Source organism: Ambystoma mexicanum, chromosome 5p (assembly GCF_040938575.1).
Source record: "Ambystoma mexicanum isolate Mex_15411 chromosome 5p, UKY_AmexF1_1, whole genome shotgun sequence".
NCBI lineage: Eukaryota > Metazoa > Chordata > Amphibia > Caudata > Ambystomatidae > Ambystoma > Ambystoma mexicanum.
In genome coordinates, this window is record NC_090930.1 from 45,312,572 (window position 1) to 45,330,222 (window position 17,651).

Here is a 17,651-nt window from a genome sequence, read left to right on the forward strand (position 1 = left end):
TTCCTAGTCCCAAATTATTAACAGAAACCAGTACAAACCATCATATTGTGGACGTACTGGTCGGGGCAGTTTGATTGCCCTGGGGTCTGTTAGTCGAGGGGGCAAATCTCCTTCCCCCCTGAACGAGTTTTGGCTGGTGGCAGTGGATACTACTTTTTATATTCGACCGCGAATATATCCCTATGGGATTTTCCCATTGTTCGAGGCTACCAACTTTAATTATTTAATTCTCATAGCCTCGAACATACCGCCGGTTTATTTATTTAATATTAATTCGCCGGTTGGTATTTTTTTTGCCAGGACTCGATTCTAAAATGGCGTTTGTGTTCTCTTCTGTGACTCCAACCCAAGTCGAGCACTTTGTTCCACTTTTTGGCGGGCTTCTCCACAGAAGCCTCCAAAAGTGGTGCCACTCTGTCTGGGTACCACAGGGGATGTGGGAGGGGGTTTAGGCACCCTGGACTGAGTTACCTTGGTAACTCACGTCGCACTCTTGTGTGATTGGCCCAAATGGTGAGCCGACCGGCTCACCACTTAGCATGTTTGATTGACAGCTAGGCTGAGTGAATGGGGGTGTGCTGCATAAAAGCAGGGCTTTGGGGACTGGAACTTCAGAAGTCGCCACAGGACCTGAGAATCTGACGAGGGAGAAGCTGAGCCGACCTACCACGATGACACCACCGGTGGAGCCCTGCGGAACCGACTCACCACTTCCCGACGACAGAGAAGATCTCCCGGCTGGAGAGGCTTCTTCCCCTGACTGGTGGGCACAACCAGTTTACCTTCTTTTCCTCGCATCCCAGGACGTCTTGTGGTCGAATTGCCCGTGCCAAGCACCCCGGCAACCGGATAGCCACTTACCACTGGACCGCGAATAAAAGGACCGCTCCTTTTACCTGAGAACTCTGCGGCTGGTTTCTTCCCTGGCAGTGCAACGGACCCCTGTCTTCCTCCCCGATGAGATCCTCTCTTTCCCCGGAGGAAGCACCGACTTGCATCCGCTGCCAGGAACAACTGCCCCCGCTGGAGTATTCTCACGACTTTAAGGTACCGTGTCCGCCAGGCCTCCCTTTCTAAAGATTGCTACAAGGTAATAATAATCCCTTAACCTTCTGGACTGGGCTGGCCGCCTTGACCATCTAACTGGTCCCTTTCTTTTGGTCCAACTCTTTCTGAACCTTTTCAAGACTTTTGTCCACTTCAACCGTGTGACCTTGGACACATTTCGTTCTGATCCTCTTAAAGTGGATCCGGCCTTCTGAACTCTAACTTCACGGTTTTACTTTGCCTTCCTCTCTTGTTGTGTTCTTGTGAAAGTGTTGGGATCTGTTTCAAATTATACTTTGCTTTTCTCTCCCTTTTTAAAACGAATTATTAGAGTGCCATCTGCGTTAAGCACTCACCGCTGTCTGAAAATAAGTGGGGCTTTACTTAAGACTTGTCTAATATTCTTTTAAGGGAGTGTATATCTTTTAGTGACCGTGTTTTTGAACTGCTTAACATTAGTGCCTGTGTGTTTTACTAGATGTGGTTTTAAATAAATAATTATATCTCTTTTACAGCAAGCTATGGTCAGTGTTTACATGTTCTACTGTGTTCTTTTGACCTATTGTGAATACTCTGTATACTGCCTAACTCTTCTTGAGGGAGGTCTGACTGCTCAGCCACAGCTACCAAGTGAACCTGTGTGGTACAGACTGCTACCAAGTGGGTTTACTGCCAAACACCTGTAGTCTTAAATCTTTTGCAGTGGTCCCAGAGGGAACTGCACAGGTTTCTGCCTAACACCCAGACAAGCTCCTGCCCCTTGTAGTTTGTCGAGGACCTGCTTCAGTGCTTTATCATGCGTCTCTGTGTCCTCTGCGTACACAAGGATGTTGTCCTGGAAATATGACACATTACTGATACCACATAACAGGGAGTGCATTATTCTCTGGAACGCAGAGGCAGCCGATGACAACCCAAACAGCATGTAGGTATACTGGTACATGTCGAATGGTCTGATGAAAGCCGTTAAGGGGCGCAATTCCTTGTGTAGGCTGATTTTATGATGTTCATCGCGCGCATCCAGCTTGGAGAAACTCTTTGCCTCCCTCATCATGAGAATCAACTCATTGATGTTCGGTAGCAGGTAGCTGTCCGTAATTATCTCCATGTTGAGGCTGCGCAGGTCAGTAGACACTCTTATGTCGTCTGACAAGCTTTTCTTGATTAGCACTACTGGGCTTAGCCATTCTGTGGAATCCACAGTCTCTATCGTGCCTTCACAGACCATCTTGCGCAGTTGGGACTCTAGTGCGGCTCTCGCAGTTGCTGGGACCGGCCTGACTTTGTGTTTAAAGGGCATTGCTCCCTGCTTCAGACGAATGTTGTGCACATAGTTTTTTTTATCTTCCCGGTTCCTCCGAGAATAAGGTGGAAAATGTGTTATGCAGGCTCAACGCTCCTCCTGCTGAGACCGACAGAACTTAGACATCATCGCTGCGGTCCAAACGAATGCTCAACTTATGCTGATCGTCCCATCCCAACCCTGCTGGGCCTTCTTCTGAAAATACACCTTGGACATGGTCTGCCTGCCTTTAAACTCAACGATGGCCTTGATATATCCCAACAAGTCCACTGTGGCACCCCCGAAGACTCTCGGCCTGTGCTTGGTGTTCCTGACTTCTACTGTGTCCCACCCAACCATGTTCTTATATGGCGGATGGAGAGGATGGTCAGGTCAGAACCTGAGTCGGACATTACTCTGGTCTCATTGCCATCAACTTTAATGACGCAGTGAGGTTTCTTTTCCTCTGGATACACCATGATGACTGTGGGTCTGTCACCGACTTCCTATTTGTCACTCGTGCCCCTACCGCTTTTTATGTATGCAACGTTTTTGCCTCTCCACGTGCAAGCAACTGCGATGTGACCGAACCTCCTGCACTTGGAGCACTCCTTGTTTCTGTCAGGACAGTCTTTGTCGCTACCCAAGTGTTTGGTGCTGGTGCTGTAGCACGCCGGGGGCTCTTTCCTTCTGGGTCCTGCCTCTATGACTGGAACTCTCACTGTCCTGTCATAGCATCCTTTCCAATGCACTGCCGTGATTTCAGGGGCCGGCGTGGTACCCGTAATTTCTTTGTATCTACTCAACGTCTCTTCCTCTGCCCTCGCAATTTGGATGGCTTTGTCTAAGTCAAGCTCCTTCTCCAGGATGAATTTGTCCTGAACCTTTCTGCAATTGGTATGCACTTCCCACATGTCACAGATGACATTTTCTGCAATATCAACAAATCCGCATAGAGCCGCTAGCTTTCTCATGCGGGTGATGTAGTCATCGACTGGTTCACCATTTTCCTGTTTTCAGGTATAACACTTTAAATGGTGCATTAAATGGTGCAGCACAACGTTCTCTTTGTTGGAGAATCGTTTTATGATTCGACAAACAGCCTCTTTGTATATATCGTCTCCTTCACCCCCAGCGGGCTCTGGCTTGAGACCTGCAAAAATCTGCTGTCCTTCTACACCCATGGCGTTGAGTAGCATGGCCTTCTTCCTGGCTGCAGAGTAGACCTTCCTCCTAATGCTTCCAGGTAGACGGTGAACAGCAGCTCCCATTGCTGCCAAGGAATGGCAGTACTGCCTGGGGATTGGAAAAAAGCTGGGGGTGGCATAGCACCTTGCATGGCGGCTGCATGGGGTGGTTTCTCAAGTCCTCATCGACAATTATGTGGTGGCTTGAAGGATCGCTTGACAACGGTACCTTGTGTGACAGGCTTTATTATCTATAATCACACTGGAATGACACAACAGAAAACAATATACAGTTAACTATACAACCACCGTAGTTACGTCACTGCTGTCAAACTGTTCCTCTTTAAAGTGTCTCTCATATAATGTCTAAGAGTCACCACAGCACTGCAGGGTGGTGCTGTGGAATTACACTCTACCAACAATTAGTCTGCTCACAATTGCAGCGGGTGGAAGGAGCTGCAGGCTGCCTCAGCAGGAGGAGCGCCGGGGCATGTCCGCTGCCTTCCTGGTCTGCTCAGACACTGGCAGGCTTTCCTGATGATGGGCGCTACGCACACGCAGTCTCACGAGATCTCAGCACTTGAGATCTCGCGAGGGTGGTTCCTCAAAGCCGCCATCTTGGAGAGGATGCTAAACTCGACAACTATTAGCACGTTATATGTAGAACCACAGTGGTTCTCATTCACAAGCCTGTATTTCAACCTTGGTATAAACAGGGAGATACTAACAACACTCCTGGGGTCCGATTAGCACTATTGGGCTGTTCAAGATCAAATATTCCAATTGATATCCTCATTTCGCCCTCTATTGTAGCTATTAGTTAGAAACATTAGCCTTTGTTCCCATTGTTCTAAGGTTGTTATGTCTCTACATTTAAGTAGGACAGTCCAAAAAATATCGAATGGTGTATGGTTATCGAATAGGGAAATGAGACACTAGAGGAGCATTCATATGTTTGGGCCGTATGCAGCTTCTGTGCTCTCAAATGCAGGTCTTGTTGTCATGCCTATACAGCTTTTTGAACATGGGCCCTCTATGTAATAGATTACCATATCAGAGTTGCAATTGGTTAAGCTATGTTGTTCCCATGGATCTTTTAAGCCAATATCAATGGTTTCAGTACGCTTGGTGTATTCACATGACCTACAATTACTGCATGGCACATGCCCAGCTGGTGGTTGCAATACCCACATTTATGGAAGGGTAGTTTCTCTACTGGTCGAATGTCTCTTGATATCAGATCTATCTACCATGTCCTTCAGGTTGTGGCTTCTTTTGAATGCAAACATGGTCGGTGGAAGTGCAAGGGACCCATTCTGTATTAGCTGCCAGTGTCTATTTATGCAACTCAGGACAGCGACTGTTGCAGCAAAAGTGGCCCAGGAGGATGTCTGGGTGGCCCACAGGGTGGTTTCTGGACTGTTCAGAGTGGTTCCATAGGCTGGATCTTCAATCAGACGTCAGGACTGGTTGTTCCCACTGGTACAAGGGTGGAAGCACTGATGAAGATCAGATCTGCAAAGAAACAGGGCTTCACTGCGCAAGTGACATCATATGATATGATATGATATGGCATTTATAACGCGCCTATACACAAGTGAAGAAAGGGTTGGCGATCTTCCATCAACGAGTTCCACTGCTTTCCTTTTTAGGGGTCCTGACTACAACAATGATCTGAAGAATAGTTGTAGGAGTCCGTCCTTTATCTGGGATCCAGTCTGGAGTTGCCATCAGCCTACCAACGGCAAGGATCCTTCAAACTGGCCTGTTCAATCATTGACAGCCTCTGGCCACTGCATCTGCCCAGCAACAGACACACTCAGCATGAATGTGGGCTGGGTGCAGACAGATCCACCCCCCACATTCGGCCACACACACACACCGCCATTTTTCCTGTGAAAAGCAAGAGCCTTCCCTGGGAAATGGCTTACCATATATGGAAAATCTAGCCATTCTAGGGCATGAAGAAGGTCAAACTATAAAATGGTGAAAGGACAGGCAAAGATCTTGCTGCACGGCCATTTAGCATAAACACAGGAAACACACTTACCACAAGATGGGGCTATTTCCAATATAAAAGAAAAGGCTATAAAAGTATGTGCTGCTACCTGCCCATCCTGAACACATCATGCAAGTAACCATTAAGTTGCCAGAAGCAAAGTTACAGGGACATAAAGCGCCTGTACTGTACTTCACATGAGGTGATGTGTGCGGGAACAATAAACAGAATTTTATAAGGGAGAAGAGTTCCCTGCACTGATATCCTTAAGGACAGAGCAGTGCCCCCAACACAGATGAGCTTAGCAAGGTAAGTGGAGCAAAAAGGCTTCACTTACCTCCAAATGTCTGGAAAGATTCAACATAATAGCAAACGCAGGGTATCCCATTAAAGTCAATAGAGGAAAAACGTCAAAAATAAAAGCCTTTCCTATCAGTCACCCTCCCCAGAATAGGGACAGGGGGATCGAATCCACCTCTGGATAGATTTCTTGCCCCAGTAGGTTATATATTCTGGACAGCCCATCAGCATTGCTATTGTATGCACCTGGCCGATGCTCAATAGTGAAGTCAAAGCTGTGAAGGTTTATTGACCACCTGAGCAGTTTAGGATTCCGTCCCTACATGTTCATCAGCCACTTCAAGGGCTTATGGTCAGTCTGAATGGTGGAGTGAGTCTCAAAGAGGTAGGGCCACAGTTTCCTATGGGTTGCACAGTGGCAAAACAATCCTTTTCCACAGTGGTCCACCCCAATGATCTGTTCTTAATCTGATGACTCATGAAACAAATAGAGTGCATTTGTCATTTAGCTGCGAGAGGACTGCACTGTTTGTACTCTGAAGGGCCTCAGATAGCCAGGTACTCTGATAACAGGGACCTGGCACAAAGAAGTCTTCAAGCCCTGAAAGGTACCCTCTCGTGCTTCAGAACAAGAGACCTCTTAGGTTTCTTTGGAGTAGTGAGAGCCATCAAAGGGGCAGCTATGGTGCCATAATCTGACATAAAGTTCAAGTAATGGCTAGGTGAGATCTAGAAAAGCCATCACCTGGGTTTGGGGTGTGGGAGTCTCCCAGTCTTGTACAACCTGCATTTTGTTGGGTAGAGGCTGAATGTTGCCCCCACCAACCACATGCCGAAGGTAGGTCACTGATCCTTGTCAATCTGCCATTTTGTTGCGTTCATGGCCAAGTCGGCCAGTGGAAGGTACTTCAAAACAATCTACAGAGGGATTCAAGACTTCAATATCATCAAGATATGCCCTGCAAAATTCAATTAGTCCTTTCAGAACATGGTTACCCAACCTCTGGAAGTAGCAGGTGCATTTTCTTTACCCAAAGGCCATTACCCTCAATTGGTAAATGCAGTCCTATCCTTGGCATTTTCTGTCAGAGCTATTTGTCAATAGTGTAAAGTAAGGACAAAAGTGCTACAGTGCTCAGCAGCACCTAGCTCGTCCACAAACTCATGACTGAGTGGAAGGGGTTGAGTTGGTAATAGTTTAAGAGCTCTGTAATCCACACAGAACTCCAAATCTGAAGTCCATGCTTTTGGTAGCAAGGGCTGGATCACGGACTACTGGAGGGCTCTATCATCCCAAATTCCAATATCTTGCTTACCTTAGACCTGATTTGGGCTTTTACGACATCCTTTAACTCCTAGACTTGGTAGACACACTGTCTCCAGTATCTATTTCATGCTGGCACTGAGGTTTCAGTCCCAGGGTCAGTGAAAACAAGGAGGCGAACGGCCTAAGGAAAGTTTGGATCTCTTGTTGTTGCAGGATACGTTGAGTGGACAATTTGACACCCACAATGGAGTCATCTGAAGGGCTACTTTGGAACAGAACAGAGAAAGGGTTCCACTACTCTTCTTCCCTACGTGAAGCCAAAAGCCGGGCTCACATTTCCACCCTAGAGATGAAGCCTTCAATCCATGTACATGAAACTCTTTAGGAGCCTTTTAGGCGTCCCAAGTCCACTAAATGGTTCACGTCACTGTGATGACTCCTGCAGATTCATCACTAGACCCCAACCAGAGATCTCCTCCAATGTGGCCCAGCGAAAGCCACCTCTACCTGATCCTAACCCTAGTAACATGAGGGAGGATCACATGGGAGGAAATGGCTGTCCGGGGGAAGTGGTGACTTCTTTGCGAGACACCCAGTATTCATCTTCTTATGAGGACCAGATCCCCAAATACTTAATGGCATACTGCCATTGTACAAGTCCCTCCTAAGGAAATACCGAGAAGACATATTGTGAAATGTCATCTAATCAGAACAAGGTGTATACTTTGGGGGTTCAGGAATTAAATGTACCAACCTATAATGATGATGATTATGTCTTAAATAGAGGTTCAGAAGCCAAAGTAAAATTTCAACCTTTTTATTCAAATGTCCCTAACTCTGACAATGCTATTTCCATAAAGCAATCTAAAATAATTGAACATCAAAACCCCAAAACCATTATGGAGTTCACGATCCATAATTCCCTTGGTACTGGGATGAGGAAGAGGGGCCCAGAGTTAGTGAGGATTAGCAATGCTATGAATTAGAATGTGCAGTCTAGTTGTCATAGATCCCAACACCTGAGCTGGACATTTAAAATCAGAAATAGGTTGCAGGTCAAAGGGAAGGCTGTAGGAGTAGTGGAGACAGAGGCAGACCAGAATGCTGGGTCTGCCGCCGAAGCAGACAGAAACACGCCAGCTGATGCTGACACAGGATGTGAAGGCCAGTGGGAAACGGTATTGGGAGAAGCCGCCCAGCCGAGAGGGAGCCATGCTCCCAATCCGACATGCAGTGCTTCAGAGTGCCGGACAACTGCTAGAGCTGTCATAGCTACGGGAAGAAGCTGTGCAGACCACGGATGTTACGCAACAGCCGGCCGGGGAGCAGAAAGAAGGTAGAAGATCTACCACAACACCAGCAGGGGAAAAGCAGATGCCAAAGATGACCAGTGAGTTGGCCTAACGCTAAAAGTTACCCCGGGGCACTCCGAAGAGAACATTTAGCAGAAAAGATTATTATTGCATACTGTACAAATAAAGCACTACAAGGTTGCAATTCCCCTTACCTGGGACACCAATTGATGGAAACATGTAACCCGCATTGCCTACAGCCATGCTGCTGTAAACAGACCAGAAGAAGGCAACAAGGGTGCAATTCCTCTTACCTTGGATACCAATTGGGGGAAACCTGTACCCACTTTGCCAACAGCCACAAGGCTGTAAAGGAACAGAAGGAAAGCAAGAAGGGTGCAACTCCCCTTATCTGGGACACCAACTGGGGGAGACCTGTAACCCCCATTACCAATGAGGCAGGCATTGTTCAACCCTCCCCACAAAGGATATTGGTGTGGAGATACTTGGAACAATTATTGCCACAAAGCATAATTGTAGTTGTGGGAGTTTTTCCTTCTGGCAGGTGAGTAAACCAGGAAAGGGACCAATAGTAGTTAGTCCTGGCAGGCGAGTAAACCAGGAAAGGGACCAATAGTAGTTAGTCCTGGCAGGCGAGTAAACCAGGAAAGGGACCAATAGTAGTTAGTCCTGGCAGGCGAGTGTACCAGAAAGAAGATGTTGTTGTGTGGCAAAGAGCTGTAATGAACAGAACTTGCTAACCATATTTCATTTGAAGAACAAGTTTGACATTACCAGAAGTGCTATCCTGACACAATTATTCAATCTGAAGAAGAAATGTATTATACAGATAATTGCTTTGATTTATGAACTTGTGTGTTGAGAGAAAGACATTGTTGCTATACCATAAAGGATATTGGGAAAGACACCCATTACTTTGATTTGTGAAACAAGTGGTTGTGAAAGAGACATTTACTTTAACCAACAGAAGGTCGCATTTGAAGGAAAAGAGCTTTTGTATTAAACTGAATAGAACTTAGTTGAGTCAGAACTTCTCCAAAGTATTCCTGGATTGATCGAGGGAAAGGGAATCCAGCCCTGGTCCCAAGGAATACTTTCAAAGATCTATAGGTTTGCACCTTTATTTCTATTATTTTGAATTGAAGAGAACCAAATATTCCTTGTATTATTTTGTTGTAAGCTTTTCTTTTTTATTATTATTTCAAATTTCCGGTTTTAGCAAAAACAGATATTATACAACCAATACTATAATGCTATAATAACAAACAGTTAAAATGTCAGAAATATTTCAAATGATCCCCACCCCATTCATCCTAACTCACAAATAGGCAAGACAATGTAAAAATAGGGAAAACTAATTCCAATTCATACATTTTAAAACAAAAACGTGTCTTATCTTCTAGATTTCTACTGCATTCCTCCATACTGCAAATCACTGTAAATCCACATCCAGGAAACCACGCCATATATTATAAAACATTTTGCTTCTCCTTTGCTGTTGCATGACAACCTTCTCAATATTGCAAATAGAGTACATTTCCTGCCACCACATGTCTTTAGTCGGAAGGAATGTAGATCTACAGTTTCGTAGAATGATTCTTTTGGCGCCCATTGAAGCCCTTGAGATCCACATCACCTGATGATAGGACAACTCTTCTATATCAGTATCTTCACCCAAAATCATTTGGATGTATTAGTGTGAGAGTCAGAGATTGTTGGACATTAGGTCATTTTTCTTTCATTTAATTTGCTAAGTAGGGACATCCTCGTTAGGGTAGGGAAAGATAGGTGCTTATCTCAACCTTTTTCATTTAATAAATGGCAAACTTTAAGAAAACTTTGCATCCGTCTCACATTTCTGACCCCTCACATCACCTAGTCAGTCTACAAATCTGTAAGGGCCTGATAATTTGTCATGTGAAGCTCTAGGCCTCATAGGGCCCATGATCAGAACTTCCTGCCCAGGTGGAAATTTAACAAGTTAGGCTTTCTGGTTACACCAATGTTTTAGCAATGCTTGACCAGCCCGTAGCTTGTCATTGTCTTGTGCCATCATAAGAGCCATTCTCAATTTCAGACTCAACACATAAGCCACCACATGTAAGGGGTGCTGAAGTGTAAGGGGTGTCCAAACCTTCCTTCACCAGAGACACGGGGACTCTGACTGGATAGCCAAAGTGAAGGCAAAAGGGGCTAAAGCCAACCCCTTCATGTGGCATCTCTCTTTGACCAAATAAAAGAGATGGTAAGATACCTTTTCCCTCCCACTTCCTTTCTGGGGCTCTTCTAGAGGTTCGCTCATGCTTTTTAATGTCCTCTTGAATCTCCCCATCAGTCCATTAGTTTATGGATGGTTTGCTGAGGAAAACTTATAAGAAACCCCACACTACTTCCACAATGACTGCATATAGTTGGAGACATGAAGTTAGTGCCTCTTAAATGGTATTCCCACTACCAGTAGTGGTGCCAAAGGAGTTCAGATCTTTGCTCCACTTTTGCCAGATAACTGACAAGCGCGACAACTCCTGCAGTGGTTTTGGACGCCCACATTAGGTCAATCGAAATAGATGGATAACCTCTCCTTGGTCCTCTTCATCCCACAATGACCTGCAAGGGGGACTTCATTTGTCAACTGCAATAGGATTGGTCTCACAGCATGGGGAACCACCAGCCTCTTATGGTCTCCAGCTGAGGATTCGATGGATTCATCATATAGCATCCCATCTTCCCAACAGATCCTACGTTTTACAAAGGGGGTCACCCTCCAACTGGGAACAGGCCTGTCTCCTGGGGCCTTCCAATGATGGACACTCACACGGACCCTTAGTGAGTTCCTTCCTACATGGACCCCCTTCTGAAAGCAAGCTGTTCATTTAAAAGTGATCATTAGGGTTCAGAATCTCAGGCAGCAACACTCCATCGTCGGGGTCAGATGATGGGTCATCGTCATTTGCCAGTACTTTCAGGTTAGAGGTTTTCTTCCCCTTCTTAGATTTTATAACTCCTTTGCCCTGGGTTTACCTTTGGCTTGGCAGAGGCAGCCTTCTTGGTCTGAGACATAGTACTGGATCATTCTGCTATATCCCTAACAAGACCCAAGCCCTTCAAGTCATTTCCCAGCAAAACTCTACCTGGGACCTACCTCTGAACACGCGCAGGTATCCTGACTAGTGCTCCATTTACCAATGGAGTAACAGGCATTACTGCCATCATTTTATTCTACATGCTCTTTCTTCTATTAAATTCCTGTTCTTTCATTCTCGCAAAATAGTTTATTTCCTATGTGTTGTATTTAAATGATTACATGGTTTGGCTCCACCTTATCTTTATGAACTGGTCTCTTTTTACTGGCTGGACTATTGTAACGCACTACTTGGCCCAGCCTCAAAATCCAACATTCGTGCCATTCAGGTCATCCAAAACGATGCAGTTCGCATTGCATTGAAAATTCCTAGGAAATCCCACATTTCCAACTCCAGGAAAAACCTATACTGGCTCCCGGTGCAGGAACGCATCCATTTTAAAATCGGTATGCTAATACATCATTCCCTATTTGGCGAAACCCCTAACTACATCAAAGCCTGGATCCCCCTTTACCAACCCAAGAGGACCTTCTGTTCCTCCTTCAGTATTCAACTGCAAGGAGTGAGGTACTCAAGATCTAGAGGTCTGGGCAGATCTTTTCCAGCCATTGCTTCCTCCTTCTGGAACACACTACCAGTAACTATCCGAGCCGTGGAAAATCTTCGGTTATTCAAGAAGGCACTGAAAACACATCTTTTTGGATAATTTAGGATAATTTCTCCCTATCGGCTCTCCCCTCAAAACTACACTGTGGACTCACTTAATCTAATTCTATTGTCCCGTCTATTGTCCCGTCTTACCTGTTCGTCTTGGTGCGTCTTGGTGGCACCCTGATTCCCGCAGACTGCTGCCGCGGTACAAGCAAATAGATAAAATAAATAAATAAATAAAAACACTCTCCTCCTTGATATTTGAGATCAGAGCCTGAATTTCTTTATCTGTGACTGTGCCCCCTGTGCCCCCTGTGCCCAATCCCACTTTCGCTCATTCTCTCTGCTTGCACCGAAATATTGGATCAACTTCCACTTCCAATTCGATCCCTTCCTTCTCTTCCACTTTTTTGCCCGAAACATAATCTCCTCCCCATTCACTCATCATAAAATGTAACCTTCCTATTTTTACCATTTTAATATCTGTCAAGCACTTTGATGAAAGCGCTATACAATTCTAATCAAAAATCAAAAATACAAAAACTCAAAACATCTGGGTGGTGGGGGGGGGGGTCCATCCGCCAGTTTCATGGGCCTAAGAGGAGTTCTGGCCAGAGTCTCTGAGTTTACCAAAGTGGAATGGACCTCAGTTCGACTTGCCCCAGTGTCCCTGATAGCAGAGGACTCCCTTTCATCGATAAGGACACTATCCTAACAATAGCACCGGGAAATGTCCGGTAGGGCACCACATTCTTCAGCCACTCTTTGCTCCCAGGACCCAAGGGACACTACTACGCAACGGTAAAGCGTCTGACGCGCAGGACGCCGCCTGTGAGTGTGCTTTTCTCAGCATAAGGGAAGGCCAGATTCACAGTGTCCCCCTTCACATGATCACTGAATCCGGTGAATCTGGTCAAGTTGGGAGGCTTACTGTGACTGGTTTCTTGTTTGGGATGGGAATTCCCATTCGCCTTACCATAATAATGGTAAGGGGAGAATAGCTCAGGGGCAACGTGCTTGCCTTGGAGGCAAGACGAAACAGAACAACACAGGTTTGATCCCCGGGTCCGCGTTTGAAACCTCTGGGTATTAAGCGTGTTATAAATAACCTATCATTACATATCATATCATATCATATGGCAATACCCATGTGCCTTATGCTTTCCATGGGCCTTCTGGAATCCAGTTTTAGAAGTACCACACTCTTTCTCCTTGTGCTTTTCCCCCTCCTCAGACTTATGAGGAGCTGCTTTGTCCTTTCAGAACACTCTCTGGGAAACACATAGGTCCGCAGGAATGGACAGTTTCATGAGGCTAACTTGACAAGATTCATCATACCTTCAAATCTGGTTACTGTGTGACCTTCAACTCGCCCACATATGTTTTGAGGGAGGTATTCACATGGGTGACACACGTGACATTCTCCTTCTTTTTGTTTTGTGCATGAGTCTTCCCAAACTTTAAGAGCAGAGGCTGCTATATTTTGTTAAATAATTTTGTCTCCACTTTTGGCAACTCCATAATGGCACTTTGCCAACTCTGGGCACCCTGCTGAGCAACCAAGACATGTTACCAGACTCAACAAGGTCTTGTACTTCACAAGCAAATTCAAAAGCAGTCCCCCAATTCTATGATGCCATTCTCTGCATCATACACACCGAAGAGCTACTCAGGAAACAGAGGCTGAGAGAAGGACCCAGGTCCACTTGCATAGAGTTTCTAGCCACATTTCCTGATTCAGTTTTCCAAGCTCCAGCTGGGAAACCTTTGTCCTTCTCTTTACCTACTTTAGCAGACTCTAGATCAGCCAACTTATATATTAAATCCATGTCTTTGATTCTGAGTTTCTACGTATAATAGAAACAGTTGCATTAGAGCACATCAGAAAGATCACTCGCACTGTATTGTTAGTAACATTTACACGCCACCAACATTACTACACTCAGGCAAGGTACTTCTCCTGGATGTCTGGTCTTTGCACTAATTCACTCTCATTACCAGAAGTAGGTAAACCTCTCTCACTACATGTTGCCCTCATTACGAGGTTGGCGGTAACCCACCGGTGCTACCAGCGGGTTTGCCACCAACCCCGTATTACTGTTACCGCCGCCTGACATCCCAGTGCTGCCGGGATATCACAAGAGGTGGTGGTAGGTTAATTTCCCATTCCCATGGAGTTCTAGAGGACTCCATGGGAGTAGGAACCCTGAAGCACTGGCACCGTTAGTAACGGTGTCAGTGCTTCTGTGAAAAACCTGCTGGTCGGGGCCAGAACTCCCAACAGTTCAGTCCTGCTGGTAGTTCAGTGCCCCTACCGGCTGACTTGCAGTGACCCGGTACAGAAAGGGTGCCGGTACCTTATTACCGGCACCTGTATTTCCAGACACAGTCACTTGTAATGAGGCCCAAATTGTCGTTAGGAAATGTGTGCGTCTCGGGAGGATAGCTCAGGGGCAACTCATCCGTCTTGGAAGCAAGATGACGTGGTACAGCACAGGTTCGATCCCTGGGTCCACTCTTAGAAACCTCTGGGTATTAAGCATGTTATAAATTATCAATTACTATAGATAAGGTTTCAGTGGTGTATGTTTATATATTTGTAGCAACAATAGTGCTTTACAAGCCTAAGCTTTTTTAAAGTTAAGAGTGCTGCACAACAACCAGTTTAAGATCACTCCAGCACGACGTCACCAAATACCAATCACCTTATCCTCACCGCGAGCACCAATTGTTAAGTTGGCCTCTCAGAAACTGTCCACTTGGCTGATTCTGAAAATCCATCTTAACAATACTCAAGGGCAAAAGGCTTCTCAAACATAACCACAGTGACCAATGACTGCTAATGAGTCTGTTCCTCATGCAGTGCCAAATCTCTGAGCTTATGGCCCTTGGAACGTGCATCTGTTACTGGATTAGATTACACCAGAATAATTCTGAGTCCAAATAACCAGACCAATCAAGAATATGGCAGGTTTAGGGGGATGCTGTTGCGCGGCTAGGAAATGGCCGCCACCTGAGAGAGCTCTGGAAAAGGCTTGCAATCCTTTTCAAATACACTGCCACCAGAGCACTAGCTAAGTCCTACAAACTGTCTGAGGGTCCAGAAAAACAAAATTGAGGGTCCTGGACCGGAAAGTGCCTGCCTCGCCAGATGACCGAGGGAGGCGCCCATTTGCCGCAGCCTCGTGTGTCTTGCCTGCAGCCTGCACAAGTGATGATGTTGCGCATTTGGTCCTCTGGCCGGAGTTTGAGGATTGTGCCCTGATGCCTGTGGGACCAGTCGGCCGAATAGTGACAGCAGGGGAGGGCGTTGTGGTAGTGTGAGGCTGCGGCTCTGGATCTCCCACAGCTGAGATAATGCTGAGCCGGGGGTGAGCCGACCCTGGATCGGCTGAGCCACGCGGCCCGACCACCCCTGGACTGGTTGTACATCTGCATGGGAGCATTTTTTGATATCGGCAATGCGGATCCGCCTGCACTGTAACAGCGTCCCTGTGGGGGGAAAACATCCTTTTGGCCCTGTCGTGGCCTACACACCTTCCCCCCAGCCTTTTCTATTGACACAACTGGGCGGTGCCTTGATCCGCCACCCGCTCTATACTACTCTCCCAGACAAGGAGGTTGCCTCGACCTGAGCCACGTGGCGTACCCCGGGTACCTGGTGGTTTCTGGGGGTGCGCCTCCTATTAGACTGCCGGACACAGTGGGGAGCTTGGGGTCCGGTGAGCATTGAATACTGCCACACCTCTGCACAAACTACTATCTACCTGCCCCCCGCCCCGCTGGGAAAGTCAGGTGCGCTGTGCCCCCCTGTTGGTCATCTGCAACGACTGTGTCGCCTGGCGCTGTGGAATTTGGAACATAATTGGGGCTTTTCCAACACTGTGGTGTGCAGCCAACAAACATCTTCTTACCAATCCAAGTGTGATGGGCAACTTAAAAAGACAAGCAAAAATGGATCAATTTGCACTATCGGACCAAGCACAGGCCCCACCTGCAGCAAATCAGGGCCCATCCCAGCTTGATGTATCGGCCTTAAACCAAACATTGCTGGCCCTGAAAAGTAGCACCAACAACCTTGGTCCCCTAACACCCTAACCTGCAAGGTCGATATTCCAGCTGTTCAAATCAAAAAACTCTTTGGCCGCATGACCGAAGCAGAGCAACGGATTGGCAAAGGTGAGGATAAGGTTGCCGTCCTGCAGCGAGCGGTAGCAGCCCTTCAGCAGACGGCCCAGGGGGTGGCAGCCAAAAATGAGGACATTCGAAGGCAGATCTAGGTCAAATAACATCCGTATCCTAGGGGTTCCTGATTCCACGCCTGTAGACAATGTGGACAACTTAGTGAAAAAACTGCTCATGGAGGGAACTGGGGAGCCCCCCGGTCACAAGCATGTTTCTGGTGGAGCAAGCGCATTGGTCCCTGGCGACCAGACCTCCTCCTGGCACACCAGAATGGCCTATGATCGCCAGAATATTCAATTACCAGAACAGGGACATCCTGCTCCGGGCAGCCAGAGACAAGAGGCAACTGTGGTGGGGGTCCGCAACTATACGCCATTTTCCCGGATTTCAGTCCACAAGTCCAGGACCAAAGAAAGACCTTTCAAAACGTGAAAAACTTCCTATGGAGAAAAGAAATACGTTACTCAATGTTATACCCAGCCAAGTTTAGGGTGGTACATGGCAGTAAGACGATCCTCACTCCTCCCGATGTGTAACGCTTACCTGACTCTGCGGGGACACCACTCCCTATAGTATAACTTTCTTCTCAGAGTGCGTTGTTCTCACCCTTTGTTTTTTCCGGAATCTCAAGCTTCAATAGACTAGGAATCTATGAGTAAACACAGGAACACAGATAAATGTAACTTTCTCAAGGTAACTAACTACTCTCCTTATCTTTCTCTCCCTTCAAACCTCACTACTCTTACCTTTGATTGGTATATGGTGGGCTAGCCATCCTGCTTCTGCACAGGGGCGCTAGTCCTGAAGATGGAAGGGGTGGCAACTAGGGTCTTACTGTAAAAGGGGGATAGGAGGGAAGGCAATAAGGCACAGGAAATGGAACCAATAAGCCACTGTATAATAACCACCAACCAACTATCACACTGGAATGACTCCTAAACCCTCATACTGGAATTGAAAATGGACCCTTAGGTGAGGTGCATGCATGACAATCAAACCTGAGGAGGACTGAAAAAAGGGGCTCAATTTTAGAATGCCACAGAATTTCCTAATGACGTTTTTCCAAAAATAACAATGACTAAAATGAAATGGAGAGAATTATTTAGCAATTGCGTATTCAATGAAGTGTCACAAGTCAAAGGTATTTCACAGAGAAGACATAGCGACAGGGCACCTAAGGCAAGAGTCTGCGTGTCACAATTGACAGACTCCTCACACGCGTTCGAGTGCCGGAGCCCCGACACTCGACACCTGACTGGAACTGATAGTAAGTTCAAGGCGCTACGCGCACAATCCACCACAACTAGATATACACGAAACTATACTGGCAGAAAGCG